The sequence below is a fragment of the Hetaerina americana genome, unplaced genomic scaffold (genome assembly GCF_022747635.1).
Source record: "Hetaerina americana unplaced genomic scaffold, ioHetAmer1.1.p SCAF_1, whole genome shotgun sequence".
NCBI lineage: Eukaryota > Metazoa > Arthropoda > Insecta > Odonata > Calopterygidae > Hetaerina > Hetaerina americana.
The window spans coordinates 13,119,398-13,132,128 of NW_027286069.1; positions in this window are offsets into that span (position 1 = coordinate 13,119,398).

The following is a 12,731-nucleotide window of genomic DNA, read 5'->3' on the forward strand; positions in this document are numbered from 1 at the left end:
TTTCGGAGAGTATCCTAACATAACAATAAATTATTCGAATCCGGAATTACCTTCGAACAAGTGGGCGAAATGTAAGTCGAAAGTAATTAAAATACGATACACCACTTGAAAGAGTTTAGACCATCCAAATCTGCAGGTAAATTTGAAACTGAACCTTTGAGTTTAAATCAATGCTCGACTCCAAAAGCAAAAATAAGATTAAGCACAATATTCACACGAAGCAAATTCGTTATCCGTGTTTAACGTTTTCTATACTAAAAAAATTGTTGTAGAAGCGTTTTTACTCATCCTTCTTTTTTCTTCAAAAGTTCAAATATGAATACCCTATTCCATACTCTGGCCTACCGCCAGCATAATAATTTTGATGATTTATGAATACCTTTATATTATCTATCCTCATCTTCCTGCATTCTACTCTTTTTCAACCACATTCCTAGTCTTGATAAACTTGAAACGAGTTAAGGCTTTCTGAGACTGCCACTCGTGGTTAGCATTTCTACTTACAATTAAAACAAAATTCGATTGACTTCTTTACATTGCATCGTCTACATGCATATAGTTTGGCCACCTCTAAGTGATTTTAATACTTCAAAATTAAAAACGATAATAGTATATTAAACTTTATATATTTTACACTTCCCTATAAAATGAAATCTTGGCATTGCCTAAACCATTTGGTTAGACGTACACGTATAATTATATTTCCATCTGATTTTATAAGCGAGTATTCTGTTCACGCATTCACTCACACGTCGTAAATATTGTTTCACAGTCTATGAGCTTAGAAAAGTAATTTTTTTAGGTAATTAGCATTACATTGGAGATCTTAGTAGAATAATCTAAATCCCTCATCTTAAGATATGATAGAAAAACTATTTTCGAGGAAATATATGGGTTCGCTTGTGCGATAATATTTCTAGTACGCTTTTAAGGTTGTCTCAACATACATGCTTCGTTCGCTGGCTATATTCTAGTCCTCCCTTTTCTTCCAAGTCCTCCTTTGCCGTTCGCCTTCATTTGACCAGGCAATCCACTTCCCAAATCCTTCAATCTCCATCCTCACCCTCTTCCCCTCCTATCCTTCGATCCCTGCATAAGCTATTCCAATTCCGTGGCTCTCGTCGATATACCCTTGCCTTCCCTTCCCTTTCCTCCGTCCCAATATCCACCCACATGTGTGCACACACACACATAACCCCATCGCCTCCTGTACCTCTTTTTTTTCTATCAGCATCCCTCCCGTTTCGATCCGACAGTATTATTATTTTCGAGTGCACATATGTGTCTCCCTTCCAAATCAAAATCTTCGATACAAGATTCTTCGCCTATCCTCACCTTCCACACACACACACACCCCCCACCCCCGCTCCCGCGAACCCCTTGCAGCCTCCCCGCCCCTTTGACTTGCACAACAGGCCCGCATCACAGGAGCGGCGGCGACCTCACAATGCAGAACACTGGGCTCGTTCCACATCAACGAAAAGACCCGCGGTGATTATTTCATATCTGCGGTGGATCTGATGCAGGCGAATGGACCCCACCTCCCCCTTTGAGGACCCCGCCCCTCCCACCCCTGCGGCCAAATGCAAACAATCAATTTCTCCCAGAGCAGAGAATGGCGGAGGGGGGAGAGAGAGAGGAGAGGGGAGGGATATGTTTGCTTTTCCTAGGAACTGGCAAACGAACAGCGAGGATAAATCGATCGGCGAATGAAAAAGAGTCACAGAATGTTATGCCTGCAATTTACTGGCGGCCGTTTACTGCTGGTTATGTATTTTTCGAGAAGAAGAATCCCCCTCCCCGGCCGATTGGAGCCATGCGATTGATTCCATTTATACGTATAGTATCCGTGATGATTTCTTCCATCTGTCATCATCAAAGGAGCCGCAAAATTAAGAGATTTTCATATAAAGGATTTGAAATAGTTTTCTTCATTGATTAAAAAATAGCATCCAATACAATGCACTTACCCTCAGAAATTTGCCTTGAATTGTCATTTAACCCAACTAAATCGACTTTTTTTAATCAAGAAAAAATACTAAATTAACTGGACTGAAATGTTTTACAAAACTTGTAATGAAATACAGAGTACCTTTCAGTTGTACTGAACATCCATTTAAGTGTCAAAGATGACCTAATTCATCATTGCAGATGGACAAGTTTTCAATGTACGAGATGTGAAAGAAGTATTTACCAAAGAAAATAAATCAATTGAAACCAGTCATTAATTTGTTTAAAATAAATTCAAAGGTTTTTATATTCCTCGCGCGTTTTTTTTCAAGAATTCGTAATTGTTACATTTTAAGATTGAACTCATCACGTCATTTGAGCTATTGCCCTTTACATGTATATCAGGGGCAGCGAATCACTCTAGTCAAGTCTTGTTTAGGGTTTCGTATTGCAACTGAACCTCTTAATGAAATAAACAGAATTAGGACTACTAATCTGAATATTGCATAAGTTTACAAATTCCTTGCCATTAATGAAACTTGAAATTTGGACCTGTTTCTAGCTTTACTACCGTCAGCAGATTAAAATACTATCTCATTAAGAAGCAAACTCCAAGAGAATAATGCCATGTACAAGCAGAATAACGTATTTTTTATTAGGCAGTAATGAATGTAATGAAAAGCACATGTGCAATAAACACGCTATACATGAAACACAGAATCCAAAACAGAGAAGGGCAGACATGCTTTCACATAACGACTAGCAGAAAAAAATGACATAAATGCTACAATATGATAACATTCATACCATTCATGTCAAACTTTTGCTGCTCGAGAGAGAGAGAGGATTCAGAACCTTTGACATAGTAATTGAATAGTCACAGTTCTATATAAAAACCTTTTTAAAAGCATTGTTCACGCAAAAGAAACGACACGACTGTATGCGCGAAAGTGGCGGTGTTATTACCCCCTCGAAATAAATAATGCTGGAGATTTCCTCTCTGACTCTTTTGGACGTCATAACATAAAACTAACGACTCATTCTTCATCTAAGTTTATAACTGCTCATCCAATTTTAGTCGTAGTGGTGTACTACTACACGCTCTTTAGAAACTAAATTCAACTACACGGATATCGACTGACAAAGAGTAAACCAAATACACGACCAATAGCTCACAACAGCGATTCTAATGACTAATTTTTAAGGTCATTAATTTATTTATTCACGGTAAGCCGCGAGCGCATGTTTGGGTAAAAGGAAGCACGTGCCAGTTATTTGTGTGTTCAAATTAAAATAATAAATATCAATTAATAGTTAGTAATAATAAAGTTTCAAATACTATTTAAGTTAGGAATAAAACACCCGAATAAATGAAGGAATGTACTGCAACTACTTTCTACTGTATACTACATAGTATGAATGCCGGTTGGATTTGTCAATTTTAAGGGCGTCAAAAATTTATTTTTCCTGACACAACCACAGTAATCAATACGACCGGCTTGATAGTCAATGTTAATATTGAACTATTAATTTAAATAGAACTTAAAATGTCTTACTTTAAAATTTTATGAATATGGAGATAAAATAACATTTCAAGTGTTGGAAAAGTTATTCAAATATAATTGAACACTGACAATCCGGAACAAAAAGACTACAATTTTTTTTCTAAACAAATTCGGTAAATCTCAGTTATCCAGTACATGAAATTGAACCAGGTTAGTTGGCATTAGGCACTTGAGGATTCCTACTCTACTAAAACTGACTTCAACCATTCCTATAAAAATTACTTAAGGGTTGTAATTTTTTAATTCATCTCATATAATTTAAAATATCGTATTTCGTTTACATGGGGGAAAATTTTCAATATTGATTTTAATTTTGTAAAAAGAGCATTACAATTTTAATTCACATTCCCATAGCTTAAGTCTTATCGCTAACCGTAATTATCGCATCAATTCATTCCCAGGGCTGTATTTTTGCTTCGCTTCAAATTTCCGACTTCTCTACGATCTAATAATAATAATCCATCAACTAGTACACTACGGAGTTATTCTGGCACCACCTAGAACTCAGCTGGCATCGCATCCGAGCAAAGGGGACGGCAAAGGCAAAGGGGACGCAAACCCAGAAACACAAGATGCTGCACCAGAGGTTATGTTCCAACAGACCGATTGATAGGAATCGTCAATCTTACGGACAAAATCCTCTCGGACGTAGCCATGTCCTTTCTCTCTGAAGGCCTCGACTAGGCCGTTGCACTGCTGGAAATGCTTTCAGCACCACACCTATATCGAATCAGCCGTGCGGAAACTTCCAAACATGGAGACAGACGAAATTAGGGAGGGCTGCGCACACATATTAAAGAAGGTCAAACCACCAACAGCAAACACTCATCTTCCCAGCGACAAGCCCCCAGAGACTTGAGAAGAAACAATAGCCTCGAGCAACTACGAGCGGACAAAGCGAATACAACTGTCATTCTGAGGAGGGAGGACTACGAACGAAAAATTAGTGATGTCATAGTAGAGGGCACATACGACAAAATAAACAGAGACCCGACAACCAACGATGAACAATTATCCAAGGTCATCATCAAACGGCCATAGTTGAACCAAAAAGAACAACGCTGGATTCTTCCTAGGGCACACTAACTACAACGTCACTATGGACCCCATAAACTCATAAGTAAGGTGTGCCTCTTTGATCATTTTGAAGAACTATGAAGTAAGAAAACCTAACCTTGCCCGATTCATGCTAATGCACTCAACCTTTCACGGTTAAAACGCCCTCATATGTAAGGCATGTCATTTTGTAGAGTTCATTCGGGCTATTACCATTCAAGAAGAAGAAAAGCTAGTATCGTAAGCTTGTTTGTCTCCCTCTTCATCGACGCGAACGACGCCAACGCTCAAGATTGACCACTCGATCCAAACACCCATTAGCCTCGCGCAATTAGAATCCGTAAAAGGTCTTCTCCAGAAATGGAGGTATTCTGATTGAAAAATTTGCCCTTCCAGTAGAAAAAAAACACCCGGAACAGGCAGACGACGTAGCAATGTGACCCCAACCGTAGTCGTTCATGGAGGATTTTCATCGCCGAACCAATAATATATTCTACAGGAAAATTATCTATGATGTCTACAGTTGAATTACGTGGATTAAAGTTCATGAGATGGCATCATGGAAGAGCGGATTACAACATGAATTTCTGCATCAGCCTAAGAGCCATCATTCAGCAATTAAATTATCCTAGGGGACAGAAAATAAAGCCCAATTTCCCTTCCTCGAGAGCAGCAGACGGATGTCTACGACATAGGATAGCAACACACACGCCCCTAATCAAAACTATTTCCTGGAATTGACACCATATCCGGCAGATATCCCCTACTCGAGGATAAGAATCACCTCCACTTATGCTATCAAAGTAACGGATACCCAAAGACCCTTCTCAGGACCTATACGAAAGAAACCAAAAATTAGCCACTGAAATCTGTGGCCTTCACGACATTTCCTTTCGTCGCTGGACCACCATGCAGAAAACAGCGAGGCCCTATGAGACCTCCTGACATGACAACAAGATCTACTGCAAGCAACTGGTGGCAATAGAGAAGCGGATAGCAAAGTACAATAACAAGAGTTCTATTAATAAAATTGTATTCAGTCGAAGAAGGGAAGATAATTTCCAAATAAGACTAGGAAAAAAGAATTTCAAAGTCTTCGAAGACATGCTCGAAGTTACTTTTTTATAGATTCCGTAAAACTGCTTTGGCGACCTTCACCACCGCTTCTGATGATAAATAAACGCTTTCCACAAATGTGTTTCTTCACAATGGGTAACGGGAAAAAGTCATATGGGGTAAGGTCCTTACAAAAGGGAGGAGAAGTAAAAAATTCACATCATTTTTCGTGAAATACTCAGTTACGATATTTGCGGTGTGTAGTCGTGGTGTAGCATCCAGCCTGTTGCTTTTAAATGTGATATTTTGCGATTTATGTGGTCTTGGGGAATTTTCACTACATCTATGGTACGTTACATACATTTATAGTAGTACGTGCTGGTACACCATTCCATGAATATAGAAAAATGATATGACCATAAATCTTCAAGCAAAATCCACCACTTTGGCTTTATTTGATGCTGGATATTTCCTCACAGAACTTTCCTGCTTACTTTCTTTCTAAATCATTATGATGAATCCAAGTTTCATCTACAGAAAATATCTACGAAAGATACTTTTCATGTCTCAATACGTGAACTGAAGCTCTGGGTCCACCTTCTTTTGAAAGGTTTAATCCCTCTTTAATCTATTATCATAATCTTATAACTTATCTACCTATCATCTTGTAACAGCGAAAAACAGGGAGTACTGCATTAGACTCGGCGGTCAGTGTTTTCAGGCGAAGGTTAAATTTCAATGCAGCCTCGCATGTTACCTTCATCTTATACGTAGGCGTAATGATCATTTTTCAAATAGCAACGGCTGCCGCTGACAAAAATTTCGAATCAAATCAATGAAACTTGTAATATATATATAATATTATGTATATACTATACACATATATACATACACTGCACATAGAGATAACAATATGCATAAAGTTGAACTTAAGAGTGTACGTTAAAGAACGGTAATAAATGGAGTATACTTTTACGGATTCGACGGAAGAATCAGTAACAAGAAGAATAGAGGAATAATGAAAATGTGATGAAAAGTTTCATTAGTCTTCAGCAGAATGCTGAAAATAAAATGGTTGGCTAAGCAATGAATGAATTACTTAGAAGAGTGAATGAAGAGAGGACACAAAAACAAGAGGGAAAATAAATGGAACCTGAGACACTACAGTAAAATTAAGGCGATAATTGAATCAAATATGTAATGGAAGATTTTCTGAGGAAATCAAATGAATAAATTCTAGAATCAGGTAATGATCGCGCTAAGGTGCTCTGAGGTTAAGATGAGCATTGCAGGTAAGAGGATGGTTTCGAAAGAAACTAGAAAGCAATTGATATTTTCTGTTTTGGTGGATTTGTCAAACTGCTAATACACCAGGGTGTTAAGGGGTGCCATTTATAATTTTTCATAATTATTGTAAGTATTCTACCTTTAAAGGTAGGTTATGGATGGATATAGACTGAAACATCGATGCGACGATACATTTCTTTGCCTTTCCCAGCGATACACGACCTATGACACTGCAATAACCTCATCTTCAATTCCGCATACTTCCTTCCTCCCTTCATTTCGTCCAACTCCTACCCCTTCCTCCCTTTCCTAAAGTTCTTCCTTCTAGCACTATCTTTAACATCCCATCACCAATCAAAATGCTCTGTATCCATATTTTGAATTTCAACCAACGATCATCTCTCCTCCTCAAAATGCCTAGCACTTTCTCCTTTGATTTTCTTTCCATCCATTTAACCTTTTCCATTCTTCTCGACACTCACACCTCAAAATCCTCCTATCTATGCTTATCAACTTGCTTCGACAACCAAGTTTCCTCGTCTTATAAAAACCACGCTCCATATCGAAGTTTTAACGAAACTTAACACTCATTAAAGCTTTCTTCATTCCTGAAAACGGCATAACCTTTGTTTTGTTAATATATATTCTTATCCCGCGTATGCATTTAAGTTATCTATCCCTCCAATACACTTATTTTCTGCAACACATTCATTAACTAATTCCAGAAAATCGGCCTTATACATGATTGGCATCGCCATAATCGAATAATCAGCATGAATCGGCATAATCTGTATTCTTCTATCATAATTCTGCTTGCCAACGTGAATGACTGATTTTCAAAACCAAGAAATGATACGCCTTTCTTATGATCATATTATGAAGTTGCAACAACTCAGAAAACGTCATTAAAAGTATGACGCTCTGCTGCAGGGATTCTACATGAAAAACCCTGAGTTTTCAAACATTACTCGCCTAAAATTAGAGTTGAACTCCACGTCTGTCAAAAAAGAGAAAACAATATATTTCAATGGTTCTCTTATTTATCAACCTAATATTTTTACATTCGTCTGAAGTTAAATCAGGTAGATATTGTTTTTGATACCAACAAAAAAAACTAAAGGTTTGAAAACATTGGGATCATATGTGCCCTAGAAGATAGGAACAAATCGGATATCAGTTTCATTCTTCATTGATGGAAAACGTTCGCAATGAAGCGGCTATTCCAGCAAATCCAGTGAAGCTGGATTTGCTGGAATAGCCGCTAGTCTGCGATGTTATGTCATACTTTTGATCAACCACAGTTGGCCCAGCTGACCAATTCTGGGTCTTCTCAAGTTGAAGAGAATAATTACCTCGGCTATTTCCTTTTTCATATCGGGTGAAATGGGGATTGAGTTTTATGATGGAGATATAAACTACGTTACTATGAAAATTTTAGTCCGCTCGCCATGACCCGAAAAACGCACCGTACGTGTTCACCAAAACAAGTAATAGCATTGCTGGATGCGACTACGAAAAGATTTAAAAATAATCTCTTCACTCCAACCTACATGCTATTAACTTAAACAGAGAACATTGGTTCTCAGGATATTTTAACGTTTCCTACGCCGTAGTCTGGACATTATAACAGCTAAATAAACTCGGGGAAAAACAAAGTGACGAACCGGAACTATGCTAATTCATGATAGTTATTTGCAGTTTATCATATCTGTGAAAATTTGAAAATGTCTTATCGATCTATGATAAAAGAACACATCGGACATTTTTCAATATAGCAGGTGTCGCCTATTTACACCGAAAAAAGTAGAACGATTCGTGCACGAATTTTAGCTCAGCTGCGTGATGTCCGGCATCATTGCAGTCATCACCAAATACGTACAAATATCTCTATTAATTCCCGTAAGACGCCCACGAAATGGAGTCCACTGGGAGTTATTTGGACGTCAGCCATAGATAGAGTAGTAGAACTCCTCCACTGGGGCATTTGTAGTCATTTTTTAATACTTTTCTTTCTCTGCAATATGCCCGTGAATGTATTCAAGGAGAAAACCCTTGAGTACATCAGTTTAACAGTGTACCTCTGTAATTTGAGCAACATTTTCTAATGTACGAATTCAATATGGGACTCGGATCAATTCCTCGATACCAGAAGTAAAATCACCCGATCAATAACCATGTAATAAGTTAAGCATGGCTTTGGGTATTTGTGCTATGATGGGTTTCCATCCCAGAAACAATAGGGTTTATATCCTCCAGAGTCCTTTAATAAACGTTTTTCTTTGAAATCGAAAAGATTTTCAAATATTGAAAATCATTTTCTTTAATTCAATATTTTCTTAATGTCATCCAAAATCACCACAGCGTATTTGATAAGAATTCGCTGTTAAGAATAAGTGTTCGCTGAATTTAAAAACTGTAATTAAGGGAAAAAGATAGATATAAGATAATGTAATATATTCGTAGCTCCAAATTTAGAATTTTTTCCTGCCATCCATTCTGTAATCCATTGCAAATCATTGACGGAATCTCTATCAAACGAAAAAAACAAAAAGTAAATGCGCCATTGTCTTTACAGACACATGGCCTCTAAAATTTTGACTTTTATGCATGGTGTAATGAGAAAATAGTAATAAAGGATTGTTTTCTTCATTTTAATTAAACTAAATTACTGTGAATATATATTAAGGCCCTTTTAATCTTTCAAAAATGATCTGGGAGAAGTAAAGAGACCAAACCATAGTTAATTTTTTATACCTAAAAAATCAACACTATGCGGTGCAAGAGCTGCATGTCTTGACACAGAGTGGTGTATAGCACCGTTGCATACATTTGTAAACATTGTTAGATTAATTACGGCACCAAGGGAGATGTTTACATACATTAAAATGGATTTTTCCCTGGACTCATCGAAAGATTACGTACTTAAATGAAAAATAATCGTCATCCAGATATAAACCAAATGATGATGAGGTTGAATGGACTTGCTCAGCAAGCCTCAAACGCCAGATAAGTAACAGAAATTGTTATCCAATTTCGTGATAATTTTCCGCTGCGTCAATCTTAATTATATTTACGGAGATGGTAAAAATCGATGTCCTAGTTACTGTGAAGTTTACTCTACTTATATGATGAGAGTTTTAAACAGTTTATTGGCTTAATAAATTCTTTGTACTCACTTCAAATCGAACATAGAGTACTAAGCATCATAATAACAATCGGCAAATTCTGGTGAAATTTTTAATGTATTTGAACAATCTGCGCCTGAAAAAATTTTGTTGCACTGACTTATGAGTTATTTTACATTCAAATTAATAATATGAAAAACCTTGTGCATACATTTCAGTTGTAGAATTGGCTGTAAGCGAGTACAATCATTATGAATTAATCGACTGGTTAATTGAATTAAAAATGGTACTACCATCATTATTTGCGCAAAGATATGCTGGTATCGATTTATTTAACGAATCTTCAGTTACATAAGATAATTGTATACCAATTGAAGCGTTGATTGCCACAAATCGGCAAAAAACATTTTTAAAAGATGCATATTACTTCAGAGTAATTACTCACTGAAAATGCATATTGAAAGCAATGATCCTTTTACGTTTCCTCAATTACATGATTAGAGAAATAGATCTTACTGAGTAGAGGATCATCTATTCTCTACCATAACCAAAGGAAAAAGTCAATGACTTTTCAATAGTAAGGACCCGTTGGATGGTTTAGTGTATTGAAATCTTTCATTTATTCATGAACCTGGAGACTGATAGGGAAACAAAAGCATACTGTTTTGACTAAGATTACATTAAGATGAGTGCCATTGCCGTATTAAACGTTACCAGCAAGTAGTTCTTATATTTCAAATAAGTTCAATGGTAATACACAATTATATCCATAAAAACAATAATTTGATTATATTTTCGGCAAAAAGAAGATTTTCAAATGAAAGATAACAAATCATTATTAATTGAGATACCGCTCCCTTCTCATTGTGAAAGTTCTTATGACAATGGATTGAAATGAATAAACTTGACAATGGAAGAATGAATTTCAAACCATAATCAAGGGAAGAGCCATCTTTTACAGAGACACATACAGTGATGTCAAGATCAAAGTAGATATGAATTTCTTTTGGCTGGGTACTTGGCTTACCTATTAGTCGAACACAACCTCAAAGTCGATAGCGAAATATGGAAATAACGTTAGACTTTTCAGGGGCGACTTTGATGGTTAATGCGAATTAAAATACGCCTGCTCAGCTTAGAATGGTTGAAGTACTATGCAATAAAAGGCCTAAAGGGAATGAATGACCTCTGAATTTATTGTTCAAAGAAGAGATTAAAATTCCGATTTTTGCATTTCGTTATAAAAATAAAATATGAATTTTTTCTGACCACTCGCTTAAGTCATACTCACAAACAACCAATTCTACAACTGAAATTCATGCACAAGATTTCTCATTTCATTCACTTAAATGTAAAATAGCTCAACGTAAAGTACATAATGGATCTTATCCCTTAAAACTACGCTTGTGTGAGTTGTGTTCTGGAAATGTAATTAGAAAATGTTTACTTCAAGTAAACAAATTGGAGTTTCTTTACACTTAATATCTTGATATAATAATTTACGTCTTTAGAAATGAGTTCGGGACTCAGTGACGTCTTTTCTTTCGAGGTCGCGAAATAGCTATTTAACTTCAGAAGCTCAATTAAAAACATGTCATGTCAAACTCTTCGCGCTCGTGATTGTGCCTGTCATTTGCAGTTTGTTAAAAGCAGAATTGTTGTCATTCTGAACTACAATAAAAATATACAGTCATGAGAACATTCATATTCCATCATGAGTTTGGTCTGATGGCACTAAATAAAATGAAATAAATGCCACAAATAGCATAGGATTATCTGTAATTGTTTTATTTTTATGCGGACAGAAGACTTTCAGCAAGTAATAAATACAGGAGAGTAGAGTATTTGACGATAATATTAAATAACTTTCTCGTGACTGAAGAAGAAATTAAAATAACTCGCTTTAAAATTTATGAAACTTGGGCATTTCAACGATCATTATTGGTGAAATAGATACAACTGGCTAGCCATGGACATCGTTTTATCCTGCCAAGGTGAAAATGAAATTGATATGTCTAACAATAGCAGCTGTAATTTGATTTTGGGATTGAAAATCTTTGAATTCTATTTATGCCTCCTGATGACTTGCAAGAGATAATTAAGATGCTCGGATCCGCAAATAGATGAACAAAACAGAAAATGTAATCAGTGGTTCCAAGTCGGAGCTACTCCTTTGGAATCCTTGTATTTTATATTAATTTTTAGACAAACTAAAAACATTCATACTAAGCATTATTTTCACTCGCTGTAATTAAGCCCGTGGGCTTCGGAGTATGTGCTCAGCTGAGAAGATGAATGAATAAACTCGTGGTGCTCTCTCCAGGGCAATGGGAGCTGTTAAGATTATAATGAATGTGAAAAATCGCGAAGAGTGAGTACGGCATAAATAAATATAGCCAAACGGAGTATGGGGGCGGATCGTGAGGGGGAGAGCGAAGAAATTAGCGGAGAGTGGAATGGAGTGCTGCGGCAAACAAACCCCTGGATTGATAGCTGATGATCAATTAAGAGCTCAAACATGGCTCCCGACTCCACAGGAAGGAAGCAAACGGATGACGGGTTAACGTGTACGTGCGTGGGTGCGTGTGTATGTGTGCGTGCGAGGGTACGCCATCCGCGAGAGTCACTTCACGTGCGAAGCGTCACCTTGAACCTTCACCCAGCCCGGCTCTCCTCCCCTGCCAACTTCCCT